Below are 27783 nucleotides of genomic sequence, written 5' to 3' on the forward strand. Positions count from 1 at the left end.
GCATAATATAATCGATGCATGCATGATGAAAATGTTTTATGGGTTCACTAAGTTGTGAAAATTTTTAATTATACATCTAGACCTTGGATAATTTATTCACCACCCCCCCGCAACACACACCCTCTTAGTTATTCTAAATGATTCCAATAGAATTTGTGCTAATAGATGAAGTGCACACCTAGACAAATGATCTAGAAGTGTTGAAGACCATCGAAGGTTAGAGGTATTGGATGTTGATGGATGGATGTACTGTGGAAGAATTAGATACAATAGATGATTGGATTGAGAAGGTATCATCCAAAAATAAAGTCATGACACGATTATATGAGGATATTAGTTATATGAAAAAGGAAGCTCGAAAGTAGTTTTTGGAGGTAGATAAGTACTACACTACTGTCAACCTAGAGATTTTTAGGGATGAGTCAAAAACATGGATTTCTTCAATTGAAATAATAGTATAACCACTCAAAGCACTATTTAAGATAGTTTCCATTGAAGATGATATTAGATAGATCTTTAAGACTTAAGAAGCACTACTGGAGTTAGATTCCAGGTTAGAGGATTTTGTGGATACTAGGCTAGAAATTAGTGAATACTACCAAGTTGTGTGTAGTATGTGTGAGTCCTTATATTTTCTAGGAACTCAAGAGATGGCCACCATCATACAAAATGTTAGAATGTCACATCTTGGGACCCATATGATCGATTACAATATGTACCTAGGGATTCGAGGATTCCTAGGGATACATGTTGTGATGAAATGGGTCAAAGGGAGTTGTAAGTTAGCCTACAACTCCCTTCAACTCATATGATCGATTGCAATATGTCCCTATGGGTCATGGGATCCCTAGGAACACATGTTGTGGTTAAATGGGTTGAAGGGGGTCATAGGTTAGTCTACAACCCCCTTCGACCCATTTCATCACAATAATGTCCCCATGGGTCCTAGGACCCCTAGGGACACATGTCGTGATGAAATCGGTCAAAGGGTCTCATAGGTTAGCCTGCAACCCCCTTTGACCCATATGATCAATAATTAAATGTAATTATAATTAATACTAAAAAACATATAATCTATATTTATAATAAATACACATACACACACACACACACACATATAAACTTTATGTATTATAATATATGTGTGTCTTTGTGTGTGATTATAAATATGCACACACACACACACACACACACACACACACACACACACACATATATATATATATTTATAATATATATAATTTAATATATACTATATATAATATAACTATTATATTATATAATATATACGTAATAATATATATAATAAATGTATATAATAATATATAATATATAATAACTATATTATATAATAATATATAATAAGTAAATTCTATATACTTATATAATTGTTCCCACTTGATTTCCCCCTAAATATAATAATATAGAATAAGGTGTGCCTACCATAAGGTGCACCAAACACAGAGGTGACCTTGTCACAAGGTGCATTAACAATTAACTATGAACCCTATCTTTTAGCCTTCCATGAAACAAAAGTGCATTTGACGATAGTTTAACTCCTAAAGACACCTAGAAAACGTTGAGCTTGCATATTTTGAAGCTCCAATGACTTCCAAATCAACTAAAGGCTTCACTATTCTTATATTTTTTTGTCTTGTATTGTTTTAAGTCATATAAAAGCTCATGTGCCCATTAATTGATATAATAAAGGGTGGAGGCCTACATAGTGTCATCTAGAGAGTGAATCTATAAATAATTAGCATTATTTTATTATTTTTAGCATAGTTGTTGCATTAAAATATCTCTCACTCCTAACATTAAATAAGGAGAGGGTTTCTTATAAGTACAAAGATGTAATGTGTACTCAAGGCTAGTATTTTGATGCAATAAAGTATGTTATTTTTGGTCTCATTCTATGTGTAGTATTTCTTTTTGGAATATGTATTTATTTTATAAATTTCATATTCATGAATAGTGATGGTGCCAATGATTTTACTTTATAATTATTGTGCAATCTATTAATTATGGTGTTTCTCATATGTTAGAAAATTCATTTTCTTGTTATGAATTGCAGACAGGATCACCTTCAAGTTCCTACATAACATTTATCTCCTGTGCAAACACTTTCCGTGGTTACAAGATTTGATGAATCATGAATAGTGGGTTACACTTTTTTTCCTAAACTGACACTAAACTCTGAATTTTCAAGAAAACATTCACTTTCAAATGTATTGTTTAACAGTTAGGAATTTGAAGATGAAGTAAACTAGAGTGTTTTATGATTTTGTGTCTTGATTCTAATTTTTTTTTTTTTTTTTTTTTAATTGAATTTATTGAATTATTTTTTCTCCTACAAAAATTGGTATGATATCAAAAACCTAATTTTTAAAGAGTGACATTATTTTTGATACACAACTTTTTTTCTACAATAGATATCAATGTAATTCTTTTGAATTTAGTTTGTAAACATCCATACCTAAACCGTAGAGTTGGTCTTATATCTTTATCATTAGTATTTCATATTTTATTGTAGTTTAAAGTTGGCATAACACTAATTTAGACATACGTGGGTTTTGACACATGTAACTTATTATATATTTACCCAATTTCTATAAAAAAAATATTTGATTGAAAGGTGACTCAAATACGGAGACTGTACTTATTTTTCAAAAAAAATATTTTTAGATTTACTATTTTTCCATGAGCGTCAAATATCTTAGTTTATTTTTTATAATAAACCTATATTCAGTTCATGTTAAAATATATATACCTAAAAAATTCAAAAAGCAACAAATTCATTGTCATTAGAAAGCTAGTTCAGAGTACTTCAATCATGTAAAATTTTAGGTCTTCAGTGCTCCATTTGAACCTAGTAATTCAGCTCCAAAGAAAGGAAATCATTGAAAAAACGTCAAACTATTCATGTAGGCTTCTATCTAGCTAGTTTCGATAGAAACTTAGTTTCTATCTAGCTAGTTTCGATAAAACTTAGTTTCTATCAAAAATTTTTTGCAAACTTTCGATAGAAACTAAATGCCTTAGTTTCTATCAAAACTATCCATAGTTTACATGAGCGGTTAGCAAACCACTTTCATAGTTTCGATTGAAACTACCTTGGTAGTTTTGATCAACAATACCTTGGTAGTTTCGATCGAAACTATTAAGTAGTTTCGATCAAAAATTTAAAAGTGGGAACATGCCTACTCCGCCCGTAGGGGTGTTTCTCTAGTCGGCTCCTAGGGTTTTTCCCTAGTCGGCTACTAAGGAGGTTTTTTTTTAAGAAATCTTTTTGTATATAAATATGAGTTTCATTTTTTACAATTTGCATTTATGTGAAATCAAGTTATTGGCTTTTGAATTGGGAAGAAAGAAATATTTGACAAACTTCAACCTATTTTCAAATTTTGGAGGAAGAATTTACGACATGGGCAATAAAGATAAAAGAGCAAGTAAATATGCACGAAGAAGAACTAAGGAACAAGAAGATGAAAATCGTCGAAAAATGCTAGCAAGATACTATCTTAGATCGTGTACACATGCATAATATTTTTTCCAATGTATTTAATTAGTTTATTTAGTTAGGATTAGGGTTTAAATCCAATTAGGAATATGATATTTATTTTTAATTTGCATTACTAGATTAACTTAATATTAAGAGTTTATTTGAAATTATGTTCATATTTAGGCCATTAGGGTTTATTCAATTATGTCCATATTTAATCCTTAGGGTAAATATTACATTATGAATAAATTTAAATTATGAATTTATTTAGCATGGGAATTACCTTGTTTATTCAATTATGTTAATAATTTATAGTCCATTAAGGTTTATTAGATTATGATTAAATTTAAATAAATGAATTTATTTAGGATGTAGTCAACCAGGACAACCTACTGACATTGGAGAAGGTTCATCCCAAGTTCAAACAAGTACATGTGCATCTCTTGCAAGTATATAATATAGATCTCTCTAGATTTCTAGGTCTCTATCAAACTTTATATCTTTAATTTTTAAATTTAGTGAGCGATATTTCCCCTTATAAACTTACTTGATTTTATTTGTTATATCGTGCACGTGCAACTCTAGTAAATGATGAAAATGTTGGACATGAGGAAATTGAAGATGAAGCAATAGATATTGAAGAAGGACCATCTGAAGGTTAGACAATTTAATCAAGTACATAATATTTCACTCAAGTTAAACATGTATATATGTTTACATATATGTCCCCTAAAGAGATTGTATCTTAAGACTTTGTTTCATTTTTTCTTGTGCAGCCCAAGATCAAACAAAAAATGAGAATGTTAATTTAGCTATAAGATTGAAGAGACAAATTAATCATAGAAATAGAGATCATTTAATTGAAATGGATCTGGAAAAATTGAGAGAATATACTAATCTACCTACACATACTATGAAGAGGAAATTGAATAAAAAGTCTAAAGACATAATTGTACAATTTGAGAATTATCAATAGTGGAGAAAACTCATTTCACTTCTTAAAGATGAATTAAAAGAACCACTGAGACTATTGGGTATAGATACAAGTATAAAAAAGAGGAGGACTTCTAAACTAGAAAAAGATATTGTTGAAAGTGTTAAGGAAGGGTTACATTCCATTGGGAAAAAAACTAGATCTACAGATAAATCCATTGCACAAAGAGTGATACTGACATCTATTTTAAATAAGAAAACATCCCAAAATAGACAAATCTCGTCATTATCATCTCATTTCAGGTATAGTCGAAAGATAGTACTACATTATCTGAAAAGGAGGAACAATTTGAATGATAGCACATTAGAAGGCAATTGGGCACTAATGTGTAGAGCTCCTCGATCTGACAGGATTGGGGAAATAGTTAAGAACTTAGCTATTCAATTTTGGATTGATAATACTCATCCTTCACCAAATAGAAGAGATATCATCAAGTAGAGGATTGGGCCTAAGGAATATATTTAGCACGCAAAACATTGGCTAGATGTCATTCAACATGAATTGTATCTCTCATTTTGTAATTAAAATCCTAACATAAAGATTGGACAAACAATGTTTGAAAGCTTGAAGCCCTATTTTGTGAAGATAAATAAATCTTTTGAAACATGTTGTTGTTGATATCATGTTGATTTTGATATGTACTATGAAGGGTTTCAAAATATGATACAAGAAAGTGGTGGAACTTCTCAAAATACTTTTCCTAAACAACTGAGTCAATTCATAACATCAATCTTATGTGACAAACCAAATGATTGTGGAATAGGTGAAATAGATTGCATAAGAGGAACTTGTGAAACATGTGGTAACTTGACTAAATTTCCTTTGAGAGAAGAAGATACTAATAAGACAAGGATGGTAAAATGTAAGAGATATAAGTACATAAAGTCAAAAAAAAAAGTTGGAAAAGAATCAACAAGATTAGAATATGTAGAGGATGAGATATCGGCTGGAGAATTTATGTCAAATTTTCGTAAATTGATTCAACCATATATACACCATGCATTTTTGCTAAGTAGCAAGCAGAACAATTTACAACACTAAGAGAAACTTTCCCACTTGGAACAATTCTATCTATTGTTGACTTTGAAGAGAATTACTCTTTCGTATCTTAAAAATAACTTCAAGCAGAATACTACTATACAGAGCAGGTTACTTTATGGTTCAAGTATCTTATCGACATGCACAAATTGATCTAGATGGTGTGGAAAGTACAAATCAAGCACGAGTCATTAAAAAAGAGTATCACTTTTACATTAGTGATGACAAAGAACATGACACGCATTTTGTGGAACATCGTTTTAAGACTTTTTTTGAATATTTGAAAAACAAAAAAATTAAAATAGAAAAACATTTTGTATGGTTAGATGGATTTGTAGCACAATTTAAATCAGCTAGACCATTTTATGCATTATGTAGATATCATCAATACCTTAATATACCACACATTTGGAGTTTTTTTGAGAGTGGACATGGAAAGGGTGAGCATGATGGTGCAAGAGCTTGTATCAAACATGCTTTAAGAAAGTATCAAATTGACTATAAAGGATATCACATTAATAATGCTCATGATGTGGTTGAGTGGTGCAAAACACATTTTTTGGTGCCAACAAATATAGATAACACATCATCACAAGCGGATCGAGCCATAACATTTGGAGTGTTTTGGGAGGTGTCAGGTATATATAAATTAATTTGTTCATATTTTTAAATTGAATCTTAAATTTATATTTAATATGTTACCCTAGATGATCTCTAACTAAATTATGGACCTTGTGTACATTCAGGTGTTGATAGAAGATCAATGCATGCATGCAAGAGGGTAGAGAAGACACGATCTTTTCATTTAGTTATGAGCACAAATAGTAATGTGTGGTCATTGTACACAAGAGAATACTCATGTTTTTGTCCTAATTGTATTGATGAAAACTATGATGGTTGCATTAATCAAGAACGTGTATATGTGGAAGAATGGACTTTGGTGCCACTAGATGTTATTAATATGAATGAGTTTGAGGATGAAAACTATGATGATATTCCATTGATTTCTAGTGATTATAACCATATTTCAGGATTGATCAGAGTTGGTATGTATGAACTATATATATACCTAGATCATGTACATGTATAAATTTTTCATAATTTAATGGTTAATTTTTATTATGTATATGTACTTATGTACATGATGTGTATCTAGAATTTTGGCATATATAAGTTTGTGTAGGAAATGTTTTTGTAGTCATGGTAGAATCAAAAAATGTAGAAGGTGTTAGCTATTATTTATTATGTTGCACCATGGAAAGAGAGAAGCTAACAAAGACTGAAATAAGTGATGAAATTATTTTTCCCACAGGTTAGTATATAGTTCAATTATGTATTTATGTATGTCAAGTATCTATGTTTTTAATGAATTTAAATTCTCTGACTTAAATTCAAGATTGATGTATTTTTTTAATGTCTACATGTGCAGGTTCTATTGTTGTACAAGGAACATATTTGAAGAAAATAAAAGTACTTAAAAATGGGATTCATGTGAGCTTTCAATTTTAGGACATGTGAGCTTTCAAGTTCAAATTGCAATTTGTTTAACTAAATTTTGAACATGTACATGTTTTAAGTTGGACTTGAATTGGAACATTGGGCTTAAGGGCCCGATAAAATTCTAGAATATGTGAACAAATTAAAATTTCACTATGATTAAAATTTGAAATGTAACTCAAGAACAATTTGAAATTTGGTTCAAACTATTTCAAATTTGGTTGAACAATTATTTGATCAATTTGAAATTTGGTGGAATAACTAATTTTCTAAATTGAACTTTTACTCTTTCATTTTTAACTCAATATGTTGAATTCATTTAACTTTCTATTATATTGAACTTTCTATTTCATTTAACTTGTCAATTTTAGAACACATGTACACTTTCAATAACTAATTAGGACATGTGCTTTCAATTTTAGGACATGTGAGCTTTTGATTTAACTAATTGCTTGACATGTGAGCTTTCAAGTTCAAATTGCAATTTGTTTAACTAAATTTTGAACATGTACATGTTTTAAGTTGGACTTGAATTTTAGAACATTGGGCTTAAGGGGATAAAATTCTAGGATATGTGTACAAATAAAAGGGATGAGTTCTATAGATTTACTCGAGTTAGGAATTATGTACAACTAATTACCTGATACTTGAACATTTAATACATGATATATTACCAGACATTTAAATTACATGAACTATTTATATATATCTAAATTTAATCAATATATTACATGTGTACATATCTAAATAAACTACTTACATATCTTAGATAGAAACAATTTATAATATACTAGATCTAGATCTATAATGTACATTAGAGTCCACAACATAATGTAACATGTATCAATCATCTCAAGAACAAATAATAAAAACATGTATCTATCTAGAGATCTATCAGAAGATAATATCAAATATAAATAGCATGCACACATGTAGACATGTAGATCCAGGTACATCTATATCAAATCAAATATAAATATAACATGCATCATGTGTGTATATAAAGTGTCTGTCTAATATATGAATGTCTCTCTGGATGAGAGTCTAGAACAAATCATCTAGATTAAAAAAACTATAGATCATTAGGTACAGGACTATCATCGCCATGCCTCCTCACAACGCGGTCTGAAGACTGACTAGTATCAAGGTGCTCACTAGGATGTGCTGACCCCTATATATAAATTCAAGAGAAAGTGATATCAATACATACATACATACATTTAATCAAGAGAAAGTGATATTGAAATAAATGTACACATAATCAAAACATAAATAAACATTACCTGTCCACTACTAACATCATCCAATGAGTCTCGACAACGTACACAATCTAGCATCAAAGCTAGAGTAAAAAGAGGCATGTCCCCCTACATTGTACATGTGCATATGCAACACATCAAATTAAATTTTCTCTACGTGCATGATATACATACATGTGCACACATGCACATGTCTAAATTAAATTAGTTTCAAATGATTGAAATTTTAACATGAACAAAAAAAAATTTACCTGTGTAGATGGTGGCATCTGATAATACTCGAACTGCCTAGCATCGATCGTGTCCACTAATGCATCCAAATTTCCCTACGTCACATCAAGGTCAATCTCTACATCTACACGAGCCCCATGATTGGTGACTAGCACATGTCCTAATAATGATGAGCCAAGTGGACTATGTAGATGAGATGGCATAGAAGTAGGATCATCACGTGTCAACAAGTCCATCCATCCTATGGTCGACAAGCTCAAATCAACATCATTAAGGCCCACATCTGAACTCTAAGCCTGCACTATAACACTGGCTGAAGGGTCTATAGTATGTATATGTCTCTATGGAGAAAAAGAGTGGTCAGTAGGTGGATCATCATGTGCACTACCACCATGACCACTACCTGATCAATGAGAGGAATATGGATGAGGATGTGTCCTAGTACTACCATGGACATGACCTTGAACATCTAATATGGATATGCCAAGATGCTCTGATACAAATCTATATGTATCTAATAGATCCTCAGCCAGACCAATCATAGTATCTCATGCCAACACTCCAGTGAGACCCTCTAAGCTAGCCACTAAAGGGATACTTGCTGCACTGTACAAGTCTCCTGAAGATGAAGCATAGGATGATGATCTGGAATGTCGATGAGACATCAAACACTAACCAACCTCATCACTTGAAATAGATCTGATAGCTACTACAATCTCTCCAACTCCCTGAATGACCCCACTTAACTGAGTGCTACGCATGGCCTCATCAGCTGATGGATCTAACATAGGGGAAATAGTAGGTGCCCTCTCTCTGACAATCGATCTATGTGCCAGTGGGGGACAACCTGGCTACCTATCATCCAGTCTACCACACCCCTATCCTAAATGTCTTGATAAATTTGTGTAGTTCACCACCCTGCATAAGCAAACCTCTACATAAAGCTATCGGGAAAAATAGAGTGGAATTTGGTCATTATTTGGATAATGACCATGGACAGCAAGGAAGCATGGGTATATCAATGCAGCCATCTATGGATCTGTACACTTAAGGGGAGAATATCCCTTCACATACTTTTGTGAAAGATAATGAGGGAAACATTCCCTCTTTAGGACATCTTTGGGCACCTCTTGGATTGAAAGACCAGAGGAGACCTCTCATCTCTTACTATCAAGGACAGTCTATATAGTCTATGTAGAATATGGGGCTGTGCCATGAATCTCATCTTGAATAAATGTCAAGCTACGTAAGATACTCTAGCATGTACCACTATAGACACTAGAGCATGTGCCACTAGTCAGGGATTCCTAAAGTCTATGAATCTCCTGGTTAGTGCAATCATAGAGCTCTTGAGGTGGGATAGGTAGTTGATAACGGGGGATATGATGTTGCTCAGGGGAGATAGGCTGCTACTCAGGGCCCAGGATAGGCTGCTCGGTCCTAGGTATAGGCTGCTTCTTAAGGCCCAAGATAGGCTGCTCGAGACCGGGTATAGGCTACTTGAGGGGGACAAGCTACTCAGGGGGGATAGAAGGCTATTGATCAGCCATGTCAATGTATGTAGGTGCATGTATAATTTGTAAATCTAAAAATTTAAATTAAAATGTATGACATTTAATAGACTTGAAATTTATATTAACATATGTATGTACAATTTGACAAAATTGAAAAACTTGTATCTAAATTGTTTTAATAAAATTAAACATGTGTACATATATATAAAAGTCCTAAAACATAAATGAACATATACCTTAAAAAAACTAAATTATAAAACACACATGTTGTTATATATAATGTTTTTAACTCAAGGACCTTTTAAGAACTACATGTGTGCAAGTTATATTTCTATCTAAGTTAGATTGAATGTTCAAAGGTTTTAGACATATGTATGCACATAAACTTGTCAAGTGTAATCTAGGTCCACGAAGTAAATATGTGCAATTATATGTATATATAGATATATGCATATATGTACATGATATTTATATTTTCACATATATCTATCATGTGTGTGTATATATGTGCATATATGTGCATATATATACACACACGTGCACATGATATGTGCAAATATATATATCATGACACATGCATATATAGATCTATATATGTACATATATAGATCTATATATGTACATATATAGATCTATATATGTACATATATAGATCTATATATGTACATATATAGATCTATATATGTACATATATAGATCTATATATGTACATATATAGATCTATATATGTACATATATAGATCTATATATGTACATATATAGATCTATATATGTACATATATAGATCTATATATGTACATATATAGATCTATATATGTACATATATAGATCTATATATGTACATATATAGATCTATATATGTACATATATATATATATATATATATATATATATATATATATATATATATATGTGTGTGTGTGTGTGTGCAAATATATATATCATGACACATATGCATATATAGATCTATATATGTATGTGTGTGTATATATATATATATATATATGTACATATATGTATGTATATATATACATATGTGTGTACATATATATATATATATGTGTGTGTGTGTGTGTGTGTACATATATATACACACATTTATATATATATGTACACACACACACACACACACACACATATATATATATATGTACATATATATATACTCTAGGATAAAGTTTAGGTTTAGGGTTTTGCATTGAGGTTAAATGGTGTGGTTGTTTAATTCATGGTTAGCAAATTAGAGTTAAAAGTTGGAATAAAAATATAGTTAGGTTTGGGGATGGCTAGCATAAGTTTTACTACTAATATTAAGCTTTAGGGTCAAGGTTAGGTATAACGTCATGATTAAGGTTTGGGTTAGGTTAAATTGTATTAGTGATATAGTTAGGTTTAGAATTATTCTTAGGTTAGAGAAATAATTTTCTTAGGATTATTGTTAGCGTAAATTTGGTTATGATTAAGATTGTAGTTAAGGTCAAGGTTTATGGTTAAGGCTATAATAAAGGCCAGTGTTAGGATTCATATAATGCACCATGTAGGGTTAGAGTTATGGCTTTGATTAGGGATAGGGTTACGATTAGTGTTTATATTATCTCTTGGTTAGGGAAAGAATTAGAATTTGGTTGGGTTGAGGTTTAGATATAGTTTGAAAATATTATTTGAGGTTAACATTAGGGTTTACATTATGGTTGGTCACAAATAAGGTTTGGGTTAAAATGACATATCTAGGTTTTATGTTTGAGTTATGGCTTGAGGTTTTACATCACATGGTAAGGGTTTGGATTAGTGATATATAGTTAATTTTAGCATCACCTTAGGTTAGAGAAATAATTATATTGGGGTTTTAAAAAATAAGGGTTAGCATTTCAGTTATGATTAAAATTGGAGTAAATCTTATAGTTGAAGTTAGAATTAGTGTTAGAGATTTTTTTAAAGGTCATGGAACTATGGCTAGTTTTAGAGTTTAGATTAGGTAAAATAGTTAGAGTGTACTTAAATAAACTTTATTAAAAGATAATATTATATATTTAGATCTAATATGGATGAAAAATATCTTTAAAAAATATCTTATTTGTGCATTAAGAGATCCACAATGACATTAGAGGCTTAAGCAAGAATAGTAAAATAAAATATACAAAGAAAGATATATAAAAAATAATAAAATATACAAAAAAACAATAAAATATACAAAGAAACATATATTTAAATACTAAAAACACATAAATTTTAACTAAAACAACATAGGAAGGGAAAAAATAAGTGTTTCATACCTTTTTCGGATGGGTGATGAGGCAGACGCCAGTCTCTCTTTGAGTTTCGATTGAAATAATGAGAAGACAACTGGTTATGCCCCTATTTATTCATGCAAATTAGGGTTTCGATCCAAACTATCATATTAAGTGAGTTTCGATCAAAAGTAGCATTCAATCGAAACTAGAGTTTTTTGATCAAAACTTTTAATATTAGTTTCTATCGAAACTGCTTGGACGATTTTTGACCTCCATGCTTTTTTGGAGGGATTTCTTCCTCCAAAAAAGTGTAACCCACTATTGTGGGTTCACCCTATCATAAATTTATATGATAAGAATCTATAGGAAAATGAATTTAATTTGTAAACTACTAGATGTTATCTAGAGACAAATTTATTTGATTGGTCAAAATTTTAGATTATAATGCACTTCTAAAAAGATTTCTAGGAGAAAATAAAAAATAGGTGTATATAAAACCACCTTAATCAAAATAAAATGATAATATTTTTTAATATAATAATAGATATAGGAAATAGACTCATGCCCAGATTTGACACATATTTTTGGGTATTTGTATTCCAAATAAATAATTTATTTATGAATATTCTACTTTAATTTTTTTAGAAATTCCTGTATCTGATTACCTTAACTAATTGAAAACTTTACAAAATTAAAATTTTCTCATTTTTTCCTTATACTAGGCAAAGCATAGAATGTGAAGCAACTTTTAGATTTCAAAATGTTATACCATTTGAATGTTATAGCTATTTTTCAATCAATATGCCAATCAACACTTTACAAAGATCTTCATTGGAAATTAACTAATAAATACTTATCAAACTCATAATTTAATAGCAATTATATCAATGGAATCTTGAGAGTGTTCCCAAGAAACTCTTTTTGTTTCATTGAATTTGGATTAGAAAAATAGTTGTCAAGATGGCTAGTTGAAGTCTAAATGTCAAGAAAACATGGCTCAAACATATTTTTTGAGTTGACCAAACAAGTGTCTTAAATACCAAGCCTAACTAAGTATCTGATACAAAATTGGGTACTTGAAATGTGGTGGCAAAATACAAAATTTCAAATTTTACATATTGGGACCAATTGTGCACATTTTAAACCAAAATTCTTACAAATGTATTTAAATATGTTTTACATTTAAGATATAATAATATTTGAATATTATTGTTTCTTTTATTACTATATATTATATAATAAAATTTATTGTTATAATATTATATATGGTATTAAATATGATTAGATAGCAAATTAGGATCATAGTACTATATATTATTATATACTATTATATACTATTATATATCATCTATAACTTATTCTATATCATCTATAGTATTATAAATATTATCTATATATTATTATTATATATATAATTAAAAATATATTATTATATATACTACTATAATATATATTTTAACATAAGTTTTTAGAAATTATTACATGGTATTATATAACTTATTAAATTACAATATGTCCCAAGGGGTCCTAGGACTGCTAGGGACATATGTTGTGATGATATGGGTCGAAGGGGGTTTTAGGTAACCTTCAACTGATATGATCAATTACAATATCTCGCAAGGGGTCCTAGGACCCCTAGGGACACATTTTGTGATTAAATGGGTTGAAGGGAGTCATAGGTTAGCCTATGACCCCCTTCAACCCATATGATCGATTATAATATGCTCTTAGGGGTCTTGGGATCCTTACGAACACATGTGGTGATGAAATGGGTTGAAGGGAGTCATAGGTTAGTGTATGAACACCTTCAACCCATACGATTGATTGTAATATGTTTGTAGGGGTCCTAGGAGCCCTAAGGACACATGTGGTGATGAAATGGGTCAAAGGGGGTTTTAGGTTAGCCTACAACCCCTTCAACCCATATGATTGATTGTAATATCTCCCCAGGGGTCTTAGGACCCTTAGGAACACATGGTGATGAAATGGGTCAAAGGGGATCATAGGTTAGCCTACGACCCTCTTCAACCCATTTAATCAATTGTAATATGTCCCTAGGGGTCCTAGCACATCTGGTTATGAAATGGGTCGAAGGGGGTCATAGGTTAGTTAATGACCCACTTTGACACATATGATCAATTGTAATAAGTCCCTAGGGGTACTGGGACCCCTAGGGACTCATGTTGTGATGAAATGGGTTGAAGGTGGTTGTTGGTTAGCCTATGACACCTTTAACCCATACATGATTGATTACATTATGTCCCTAGGGATCTTGGGACCCCTAGGGACACATTCCATGATGAAATGGGTCGAAGGGGGTCCTAGGTTATCCTAAGACCCCCTTTAACTCATATGATCAATTCCAATATGTCCCTTGGGGTCCTAGGATGCCTAGGGACACATATCATGATGAAATGGGTCAAAGGGGTTCATAGGTTAGTCTGTGACCCCCTTCCACCCATATGATTGATTGCAATATGTCCCCAAGAGTCTTGGGACCCCTAGGAACACATGTCATGATGAAATGGGTCAAAGGGGGCCATAGGTTCAATATGTCCATAGGGGTCTTGGGACCCATAGGGACACGTTTCATGATGAAATGGGTCAAAGGGGGTTGTAAGTTATCTTATGAGCCACTTAAACCTGTATAATTTATTGCAATATGTCTGCAAGGGTCTTGGGACCCATAGGGACACATGTCATGATGAAATGGGTCAAAGGGTGTTGTAGGTTATCCTACAACCCCTTCAACTCATATGATCTATTACATATGTCCATAGAGGTCTTGGGAGGGTCCCTATGGACACATGTCATGAAGAAATGGGTCAAAGGGGTCATTGGTTAGCCTTTGATCCCCTTCAACCCATATGATCAATTATAATATGTCCCTACCACTAGGGACACATGTTGTGATAAAATGGGTTTTCCTATGACCCCCTTCAACCCATATGATTGATTACGATATGTCCCTAGGGGTCCTAGTACCCCTAGGGACACATGTGGTGATGAAATCGATCTAAGGGGGTCATAGGTTAGCCTACAAACCTCTTCGACCCATATGATCAATAATTATGTAATTATAATTTATACTAATATATATACAATATGTAATTATAGTAAATACATATGTGTGTGTGTGATATATACATATATATATATACATATATATATATATATATACATATATATATATATACATATATATGATATAATAAATACTATATATATTATCTAACAATTATATTATATTATATATTTATAATAATATATAATAAATGCATATAATAATATATAAAATATAATAACTATAATATATAATAAGTAAATTCTAGATACTTATATAATTATCCTCTCTTGATTTCCATCCAAATTTTGGCCACAAATTTCAAGTACCTAATATGAGATCAAGTACTTGATATGGGATTAGATACATAAGATGGGATCAAGTACCCAAATTATTTTACTGGAAAATTTTTACCAAAATATTCTCTATCACTACAAACTTGACAGTCATGTTTTTTTGGCTTTTTTCATGGGGTTCAATAGTGTTTTTGCAAATGAAACTTTATTTGGGGTCCATTGTTTGAAAATGTGGCTACAAAACTTTATGTGGCTAAATGTAAAATAAAGGTATCAAATGCAGACATTACAAAATATAGGGAAAGAGGTAAGGAAAATTACTTAAGGAAGAGACAAGGTAAGTTAAATGGCAATCAAGTTGACAATGTCTTGATCGAAGGTGAAATTATAGAGTCACAAAATGAATATGTTTAGTTGGGGAATGAAAATGTACCAATTGATAATAACAATGTCAAGATTGAAAATTTGGAGAACGAAAATGTATTAGTTCATAAGAAGAATGCTAGGATTGACCAAGTCAACAATGAAAATGCACATGAACCTTACATATCTTCTAATTATAACCAAAATGAAGGTTCTACATCACCAAAATGGTTAATTGAAATTGATGAAACCATTATTAGTAATTTGGAAGCAAAAAAGTCACATAGAACCATTTGATTTTGGGCTTCAAAACTATTTATAATGTTTTTCAGCAACAAGACAATGGTGGAGCAATGCCAACTTTTTATGCAATTATTAAAGATGAAAAATATGAGACCTATGTATTCAAAATTAAAGATTCATGTTAATAATAAAATGGAAATAAATATTATTATTGTGAAGAAACTTTTTAGTTCTCTCAATAGGGTTGGCAAAAATAGCAAGGAGAAGGCTAAGAGAGCTACTCGAAGGGTTATTACAACCTCTTTGGTAAGTCATCATTTGAGAAAGGGTATATATATGAGACAAATTTTTATTGACTTGAACTTAAATCACACTACTTTGAGAAGAGAACATACTAGATGAGAGAGAACTAATGATCCTCTTAAAAATCATTCATGGGAATTGGTTGGGAGACTTCCACATTTTGATAAGAACCTAATGAATGATGTGAAGCAGTAAATTACATAGTTTTGGCACTCTAGCTCAAGAGTCCCACCAAATGCTAAAGACATTTTCAAGTTGATAATTTGCATAAGATATAGCACACTACATCCTAAACATCATTTGGAGGTAAGTTAAACTATGTTGTTCAAAAAATTTAGAGAGAGTCATCCAAGATTGCATGTATCACAAAGGGATGTTGAATCCTTAAAGTCATTTTATTGTGTACCACTTAAGATTTCAAATACATTTCATTGTAAATTTCATGTGGAGTTTCCTATGCACCATGAACTATTACACTCCATCCATTCTACTTTGAATACTAATGAAATGTTGGAGAATTGTGGTGCTAGTGGGTACATTATGAAGAGTAGTTGTGCATGAAGATAAAAACCAAATAAGGAGTGGAATGAAGAAATATCTATTCTATTTTTGACACTATTATTTTTGGTAGTTACGTATTGATTTAATAGTGATGAAACACTTGAGATATTATAAATATAAACTTGCTGATTTAATGTAAGTAACAATGATATTTTTACCTAATCTAATTCATGTGGAGGGAGCTAAAAAATGATGTTTTAACTACATAACAACACAAAAATTGTACCATTCCCTATGCCAAAATTTTGAATGTTTAGGATGATGATGTTGAGGTCTACAATAACGTTTCTCATTTTAGGGAGATCACATTCTATTTGGATTTGGCACAATGATCTTGCCCGATGCCAACACTTGCAGTATACCTCAATTCATTGGTGCACCACTGCATAATTTTGAAACCACTGATCATGGCATCAAATTGGCAGCTCCTTTACCTTTTTATGGGTGCATGAACCCTAGAGACATTCTTGTTCCACCCACAAAGATCCTACAACATTCATGGCCACCCTAACCCAAAGAGTCTCTAAGATGCACTAAGTGAATTTGGAGATCAATCTTCTTAGGGTCATAACTTAGAGGTCATGAGGGATATCAATGAAAAATTAAATTCTATAGGGTGGTGAGGTTGAGATCTATAATAACCTCTCTCATTTTGGAGAGATCAAATTTAATTTGGATTTGGCACAATGATCTTGCTCGATGCCAACACTTGTAGTGTGCCTTAGTTCATTAGTGCACCACTAGATAAATTTGTAACCGTTGATCATAGAATCAAATTATTAGTTCCATTAGTTTCATATGGTTGGGTGAACCCTAGTGACTCTCTTTTTCTAACCATGGAAATCCTACAATATTCATGACCACCCTATACCAAAGAGTATCTAAGAGGCATTAAGTGTATTTAAAGATTGATCTTCGAGGGTTGTAACTTGGAGCTTGTTAGAAATGCTTTAGAATAATTGACAGGGGGGGTGAATTATTTATTCAAGGTCCAACATGTCCAATTCAAAATTTTTACTAAGTGTAGTGTGCCCATTTAACCATTGATAACATCCAAGCTTTAGCTATCCTATTCAGCAAGTTATTGTAAATCAATATGAAAGCATAACACATACAAAGATCAAAACATAACACAGTGATTTATGTGGAAACCCAATTTGAGAAGAAATACCAGTAGCATGCTACTCAATTCTCACTTTTTTGAAGTGATGCCCTGTGAAAGGTTTGCCCTATTAAAGGCTTATAACACACTATTAAATGTGACTTGGTTAAAGGATTTAACCACCCTGTTAGAAGTGGGCCTAGTTAAAGGACTTCAAAACATTCACTTGGAATGCCACCTTGTTAAAGGATTTACAAATGGCTATTAGACCAACCTAAGTCCATAGGATTTTCTTCTATCCTAACTGATACAATTTCTAGAGAGTAACAATTAGGGGTTTTGACCTAATTTCAGATCACCATTCAACTCTTCTTCATTTGCCTAGCTTTTAGTCTCTACAACTCTTGAAAACTTGCCCTCCTTTCAAGCTTAGTCTCCTTGAGTCTCCATGCTTATTGTACTAGTGAAATCATCTCTTCTTGACCACTTGTAGAAGTAGAGTATATGTGTTCTATTCTTCCTTCTCCTAGATGTCTTCTCCTTGACACCCTTCTAACCACTTTGCAATTTGGCACTCCAAAAACTCTTTCTTCTTGGTCTATAACTCCTTAAATAGAAGTCTTGGAGTTCATCTCCTACTCTATTCTTCCCTCCTTTAATTTCAATCCATATGGATTAGGTAGGATTCATTGAATCTAACCCATATTATGTTTCTTCTAGAAACATCATGAAGAATTCACTTGTATTTGCTCAAAAATAGTTTACATAGAATTCTGTGCAACTAGCTCATCATCCTTATCCTCCAACTAGTTCACAAAATTCAAGGCAACAATTTTCTTAGCTTAGATTTGGTGAATCTTCATCATTTTCAATAATGCAACAACTTGGTACTATTGAAATACTAGTGCTTAGCACATACTGTGTTACTCGACACCAACTGTGTTTTGATGATGCTTGGCACCTAAAGTTCACTCAACACCTAAAGATCACTCAACACACACTAGATTTTCCTTTTTCTTGGCTCCAACTGAGAATTTTATTGGCTTCAACTAGCTTGCTCAGCACCCACTAATGAACTTAGTTTAAGCTTTGTAGTTAACCTTGTTATAACTTATACTTCTAATGTTTCTAAGTGTGACCAACCTCTATATCTTCAAGCATGTTACCAATACATCATTTAACATTTTTCTTAGCTAATCTTTACACTTCATTACAACATCATAACTCAACTTTTCCCTTAGGTGTTGTTTTTACATCTTGTTCATCAAATCCTCTTCATCAATCAACTAAAGTGATAGTACTTGGATCTCATAAGTAATTATCATTCCTACAAATAGTACATTTGACATGAATGAAAAAACAATTATTGAAACATTATTTATTAATCCAACTTCCTTCTTTGCAACAATCTCCCTCTTTGATCTTCAAAAATAATCTTTTTAATCAGATTTCCAACAATCTCCCTCTGTGGCATTGATGGAAAACCAAACTGATCAACCATCAAACTAAACTATTTAACCAAATACTAACTAGGTTAAAATGGTAAGTCAAATGCCAAAAAGTAATACCATCAATTTTCACATATTCCTCTTTTGATCTACTATCCTAATTTCTTCATTTCTACTTCTCCCTCTTAGTTGTTGTATCCTTTTTCTTTCCTTTCTACCTTCTTACATTTTCTCCCTCTATATGTATTGCTCATCTTCTACTATTCTCTATTCTGATCAACTTCTATCTACTTCTCCCTCATACTATTGATCAAATTCTATTGATTAGTTTCTTGACATTTCTCCCCCAATCTTCATTTGATTAGTTTTTGCATTTTCTCCCTCTGTCTTCTTATTTATCTTCTCATCAGTTGTTGATTAGTTTTCTACTATTTCTCCATCTTTAACAACAATGCCAAAGACATATTATTTTAGCATCTAATCATGCAAGTGTAGCTTTTGCAGGTTCTTTCACTTTCTCCTTGTGTCACATTGCTTGTGACTAATTTGAATCTTTAGCACTTTAATTACTTCAAGAATGATCCTAAAGTTGATATCATTTGCATCAATTTGTAGCATTTTGTCAATCAATTTCTTTGAAGCAGGACAGTCTTTCTTTTGCTTCAAGTAGCCTTGGCTAGGGGCATCACCCCTAACTTACCTCTAAGATACTCAAAAGCATCTTTAGGTAGTGCTTTTGTGAAGATATCAGCAATATGTTCCTTTGAACTAACATATTCCATCTTCACTTGTTTATCTTCCACCAACTCTCTTACATAGTGATACTTGATTGCAATATGCTTGGTTTTGGCATGCATTATAGGGTTCTTTGATATGTTGATAGCACTTGTGTTACCACAATAAAGTATCATAGGCTCATTCACTTCTTCCTTCATACCTTGCAACAAATGTTTGATCCATACAATATTGGTGCAATTTATAGTAGTTGCAACATATTTAGCTTCTATTGTGGACTGTGAGGTACAACTTTGCTTTTTACTAGTCCATGTAACCAACCTTTTTCCCAAGAAAAGTGCTCCTCTACTGGTACTTTTTCTATCATCAATATTACCTCCCCAACCTGCATCAGTGTAGGATCTTAGTTCAAGCTTTTCACTCCTATTGTAGTACAAACCAAAGTCATTAGTACCTTTTAGATACCTTAGTATTCTCTTTACTACCATCAAATGATTTTCTCTTGAATTTGAAGAAAATATTGCCACTATTCTAATAGCTAATGCAATGTCTGGTCTACTATGTACAACATACTGCAACTTTCCAATCATTGATCTATACATTATCTGATTCACTTTGGCTGACTCATCATTCTTGGATAACTTATGTTCTATTTCCATTGGTGTGTTGACTAGTTTTGAGTCTTCTAATCCAAATGTCTTGAGTATCTCCTTGATGTATTTGGATTGGGTCACAAATATGCCATGCTTCAATTGATGTGCTTGCAATCCAACAAAGAATTTGATTTCTCCAAACATTGACATCTCAAATTCATGCTTCATTTGATTATAAAAATCTTTGCATAGAACATCTTTTCCTCCAAATATTATATCATCAACAAAGATTTTAGAAATCAAAATGTCTTACCTTTTTCAATCTTGATGTAGAAGTCGTTGTTGTCATCTTTTCTCTCAAATCCAATCTTCACAAGATATTTGAGTAGCCTCTCATACCATGCTCAAGGTGCTTGCTTAAAACCATAAAGTGTCTTATGCAATTTGCAAAACTTACCCTCGTTGTTGTCATCAATAAATCCCTCAAGTTGTTCTATATAGACTTCCTCTCTAGTATACCATTCAAAAAAGCTAACTTCACATCCATTTGGTAGACTTTGAAACCTTTGTATGCAACATATGCAAGTAGTGTTCTTACTCACTTCCATTCTTGCAATAGGAGCAAATATTTCCCCATAATCTAGTCCTTCTACTTGTGCATAGCTTTTGCAAACAAGTTTGGCTTTGCTTCTTGTTATCTCACCATTCTCATCAAGTTTGTTCCTAATCACCCATTTGGTACCTATTACATTCTTATTAGTTGGTCTAGGAACAAGGGTCCAAGTTTTGTTCTTCTCAATCTGCTCTATCTCCTCTTCCATAGCTTTATACCAATCATCATCTTGTAGTGCATCTTTTACTATTCTGGGCTTAACCTTACTCAGCAAACATGATTCATTTATTAGTCTATTCCTGGTCATTGGTTTGGCATCCTTGTCATCAATGATTTGATCTGCAAGGTGATGTCTTCTTACATATTTGGCTAATCTTGGTTTTGTCCTTCATTCCATGTTTGATCCTTCAACTTCAAAGTCATTTTGTTCTTCTCCATCTGGTACTTCATCATCTCTTTCATGTACACTATTTCTAAAGTCAAAATGTGCATTTCCTTCATTCTACAACTTGGCTTCTGAATACAGCTCAACATTCACTAGCTATGACTTGACTGATACTGAGATTTGTTGCCGATTCCCAACTTGATTGGTAGCATTATCTTCAACAATCATTCCTTCATAGAAGTATAAAAAGGATCTATAATCTTCTAATTGCCTAGAATCATCAACTTGGACTTTTGCATGCTCATCAAAATTTACATTTGCACTCTTCGCTATCTTGTTAGTGTTAGTATTCAAACACTTATATGCCTTACTTCTAGTGGAGTATCTAAGGAATATGCCTTCATCACTCTTTGAATCAAACTTGCCATTTCTAGTATCTTTAAAAATATAGCATCTACAACCAAAGACTTTGAAATGTTTTACATTAGGTGAGTGACCATACCACAATTCAAAAGGTGTTGTATTTGTACCTTTCTTCACTTAGACTCTATTTAGGGTGTAAACAATAGTACTTACAACTTCTCTCCAGTATTTTAGAGCAACATTTTTCTCCATCATCAAGATTCTAGCACAATCTATCATTGATCTATTTCTTCTTTCAATAATACCATTTTGTGGTAGAGTTCTTGGTGCTGATGTTTACCTTTTGTTACCTTTTTCATTACAAAATATCTAAAATTCCTTTGATGTAAACTCACCTCCTCTATTTGACCTTAAGCATTTCAAGTTCTTTCCTATTTCCTTCTCAACATTAGCCAAATACCACTTAAACATTTCAAATGTATCAGATTTCTTCTTTAAGAACATAGCCGTCATCATCTCGGAATAGTCATCTACAAATAGCATTATGTATCTATCTTCTAGGTAACCTTGCACTTGTATTGGACCACATAAGTCTATATGGCCTATCTCTAGTACTTCTTTAGAAGTATATTTTTTTCTTTTGAAACTAGATTTAGTCATATTCCCTAGTTGACATTATCTACACATTGTATTTTTAGGCTTCTTTAGTTTAGGCAAACCTTTGACTTTCTTCTTTTTGCTAATGCTAATCAAATTATCAAAGTTAACATGACACAATGTTTTATGCCATAACCACACATTATCAAGTCTAACAACAAGGCAAGTTGCATCTTCCATATCTAGGTAAAATAGATTGCTTCTTGTTTGTTCACCTTTTCATATCAGATTTCCATCAGTGTCATAGATTTTGGCAGATTTGTTTCCAAACTCTACTTTGTAACCTACATTGCCTAACTGTGACACACTCAAGAAGTTACAGTTCAATCCTTCAACATAGTATGCATTATCACATGAAATCTTCTCAGTAAGTTTGATTAAACCTTTTCCTTTGATTTGACATGGAGTATCATTACCAAATCTAACACTATTTCCATCATATTGAGTAACAGTAATGAATTTACTTTTGTCTCCTATCATGTCATGTGAGCATCCAATATCTATGATCCACTTGTCATTCTTGTTAACATAGGTTACCAATTTTGTTGCTCCATGATCATCTTTATATGATTCATCCTTCATGGCCACATAGACTACTTCATCATCATTCTCATCAGAATCTTCTTCAACAATATAGCATCATTTTCCTTTGTCCTTGTAATCTCTACTATCATCTTCTCTTTTGTTCTTGTACTTGTTTCCTTATTTTTAGTTCTTCTTCTATGTACATTTTACAACAATATGACCTACTTCATTACAATTGAAATGTATGATAGGGAGCTTACCTTTGAATTTTCCTTTACCTCTATAGAATCTTCTAGCTAGTAGTGCTTCTAACTGTTCCACATCTTCCTCATCTGTTTTGCTATCATGGGATGCATGTTTCCCTTTTCTTCTCTTCTTTTTTGATGTCACCTCCTTAGTATCTTTCATTGTCAGCTTGGCCTTGAAAGCAGATTCAAGGTTCTCAAGTCTATAGTTGTCAAAATTGGACAATTCAATTGCAGTGAGTCTTCCCACAATTCCTTCAAAGGTTAGTGTGTTTCCTTGTACACACCTTAGCTCTTCGATGGATGAAACTCTAATAGCATAGATAGGGAGTAGGGTTCTTAGGCTTTTGCTATTGATAGTCTCTTCTTCCAATTGACCACCTAGACTCCTTATTGCAATTACCACTTCTTTCATTCTGGATCCATATTGAGCAACATTCTCACCTTCTTCCATTTTAATGTCATCAAACTTTCCTCTAAGTCTTTCTCTCTTTGCTCTTTGAACATTTTGATCTCCTCCATAGATATCTATTAGGGTTTTCCACATCTTGAATGTAGTATCACATTCTTTGATGTCATCAAATTCAACATAACTGAGTGCAGAGGCAATCTCTAACATTGCTTGATTGTGCTCCTTCCTTTTGCTCAAATCATCTATAGTAAGAGGTCCAATTGGGTCTACATGTTCTATTCCAATTGAGGTTTTTGCATAATCACCTATTGATCTAAGGTTCAATTTCATGAGACGTTTCCATGCAACAAAGTTGTCTTTGTTGAGCTTGGGAACTTTTTTGGACATCTTGATCTTCTTGCTTCAAGTACCTTGAAAGTAAATCAACAGATGGCTCTGATGCCAATTGTTAAAAATACTTTAGAATAACTAAGAGAGGGGGTGAATTAGTTATTCAAGGTCCAACATGTCCAATTCATATTTTTACCGAGTGTAGTGTGCCCATTTAACCATTCATACATCCAAGCTTTAGCTATCCTATTCATCAAGTTACTATAAATCAATATGCAAGCATAACACATACAAAGATCAACACATAACACAGTGATTTATGTGGAAACCCAATTTGAAAAAAACCATTAGTAACAAGCTACTCAATTCTGACTTTTCTGAAGTGATGCCCTATGAAAGGCCTACCCTATTAAAGGCTTACAACACACTATTAAATGTGACCTAGTTAAAGGATTTAACCACCCTATTAGAAGTGGGCCTAGTTAAAGGACTTTAAAACATTCACTTGGAATTCCATTCTATTAAAGGATTTTAAAATGGCTATTAGACCAACCTAAGTCCATAGGATTTTCTTCTATCCTAACTGATACAATTGCTAGAGAGTAACAATTAGGGTTTTTGACCTAATTATAGAATACAACTCAACTTGTAGATTTTAGATCACCTTTCAAGTCTTCTTTGTTTTCTTGGCTTTTAGTCTCTACAACTCTTGATAGCTTGCTCTTCTTTCAAGCTTAGTCTCCTTGAGTCTCCATGCTCAGTGTACCAGTGCAATCATCTCTTCTTGACCACTTGTAGAAGTAGAGTCTTTGTGCTCTATTCTTCCGTCTCCTAGATGTCTTCCCCTTGATAACCTTCTAACCACTTCACAATTTGGCACTCCAGCAACTCTTGCTTCTTGATCTGTGACTCCTTAAATAGAATTCTTGGAGTTCCTTTCCCGCTTGATTCTTCCCTCCTTGAATTTCAATTCATATGGATTAGGTAGGATTCATTGAATGTAAGCTATATTATGTTTCTTCTAGAAACATTATGAAGAATGCACTCGTATTCGCTCAAAAATAGTTTACATAGAATTCTATGCCACCAACTCATCATCTTTATCCTCCAATCGGTTCACAAAATTTAAGGCAACAACTTTGTAGGCTTAGATTTGGTGAATCTTCATCATTTTCAATAATGCAATAGCTCAGCACTATTGAAATACTGGTGCTCAGCACATACTTTGTTACTCAACACCAACTATGTTTTACTAATGCTCAGCACCTGAAGATCACTTGGCACGCACTAGATTTTCCTTTTGCTTGGCTCCAACTGAGAATTTTCTCTACTTTAACTAGCTTGCTTGGCACCCACTAATGAACTTAGTTTAAGCTTTGTAGTTAACCTTGTTACAACTTACACTTCTAATGTTTCTAAGTGTGACCAACCTCTATATCTTCAAGTATGTTACCAATACATCATTTATCCATTGTCTTAGCTAATCCTTGTACTTCATTACAACATCATAACTCAACCTTTCCCTTAGGTGTTGTTGTTGCAGCTTATTGATCAAATCCTCTTCATCAATCAACTAAGTGATAGTACTTGGATCTTGTAAGCAATTGTCATTCCTAAAAATAGTAGGTTTGACATCAATGACAAAACAATGATTGAAAACAATCTTTATTAATCCAACTTCCTTCTTTGCAACAATCTCCCTCTTTGATCTTCAAAAAACATATTTTCAATCATATTTCCAACAAAGCTCATGAGGGATATTAGTGAAATTTCAAATGCTAAAGGATGCTAATGTTGAGATCTACAATAATCTCTCTCATTTCAGAGATATCACATTCCATTTGAATTTGGCATAGCGATCTCATCTAATGCCAAAACTTACAGTGTGCCTCAATTCGTTAGTGCACCACTATGAAATTTTGAGACCATTGATCATAGCATTGAATTGTCAACTCCATTAGGTCTATATGGGTGAGTGTACCCTAGTGAAACCCTTTTTTTGACCACAAAGATCCTACAACATTTGCATCCACCCTATATCAAAGAGTCTCTAAGATGTTGTAAGTGTGTTTATAGAATTATCTTCCTAGGGTTGTAACTCATAAATCATGAGGGATGTGAGTAAAATTTCAAATTTTATAGGATAGTAACATTGAGGTCTAAAATAACCTCTCTCAGTTTGGAGAAATCACATTCCATTTGCATTTGGCATAACGATCTCACCTGGTGCCAAAAGTTGCATTGTACATCACTTCATTGGTGCATCATTGCCCTAGTTTGAAACTATTGATCATGGCATCAAATAGTTAGTAATGTTAACTCTAGATGGATGGGTGAACTCTATAGACACCCCTATTTTAACCATAGAACCCCTATAACTTTTGTGACCACTACATACTGAAGTGTCCCCTAAGACCAAAGATGGCTTCCTAAGACCAAATTGATTATGGATTTGGCTAATTGTAGACATCTTAAGGGACTGTAGGCTTCATTTAAAATTTAACACTGCATTAAATTTTGATAATGAAGGTTGATAAAATATTCTTCACAAATTAGTACATTTGAATCAAATATAAAAAACATGATCAAAATGAATCATATTACATAAACATGAAGAATACACATGATGCACGACAATACGATACTATACTAAATTAAAATGTATATCCTTGTGCACATAAATGACAAAACTATATATCAAAATACATGTATCCATAGATAAACTATGCAAATATATATATCAAAATACATAGATCCATATACAAAATGTGGTTGATCATCCCATCAAAATGTGTATAATATCAAAGTTTATGTATACAATGTGACATCCTATGACAACTATACTATCCTATTCTATTGGTGAATCATCAAAATGCAACCTCTATACTTAACTAGGTAGATCAGATGCCTCCTACATAAACCAAAAAGGAAACCCCAAAGTTACACTACTGAATTTATATGATTCTATGTATCTAACATTGAATAACTCAAATGCATAATGATCATTCTTTAATGAAGATTTATAGTTTTAAACTTTCATCATAAATACCTCTCCCATCAACCTCCTATAGTGGTCAGGAGTCCTCTCATATGTCAAGAATTCTTGAACCTCATTGTTTGTGGCATGTATATGTTCAAGTAAGGTTGTCAAATGGATCTACAATTTAAATTATAAGATTATAATTGATAGCATACTAAATTTATAACATAAAATCAATAATTCAAGCTAAAACTTTCCTCTATCAACCTCATCTCTAGAAATAATGGCTACATAAAGAA

The sequence above is a fragment of the Cupressus sempervirens genome, chromosome 7 (genome assembly GCF_028749045.1).
Source record: "Cupressus sempervirens isolate cs-2001-9-10 chromosome 7, ASM2874904v1, whole genome shotgun sequence".
Classification (NCBI taxonomy): Eukaryota; Viridiplantae; Streptophyta; class Pinopsida; order Cupressales; family Cupressaceae; genus Cupressus; species Cupressus sempervirens.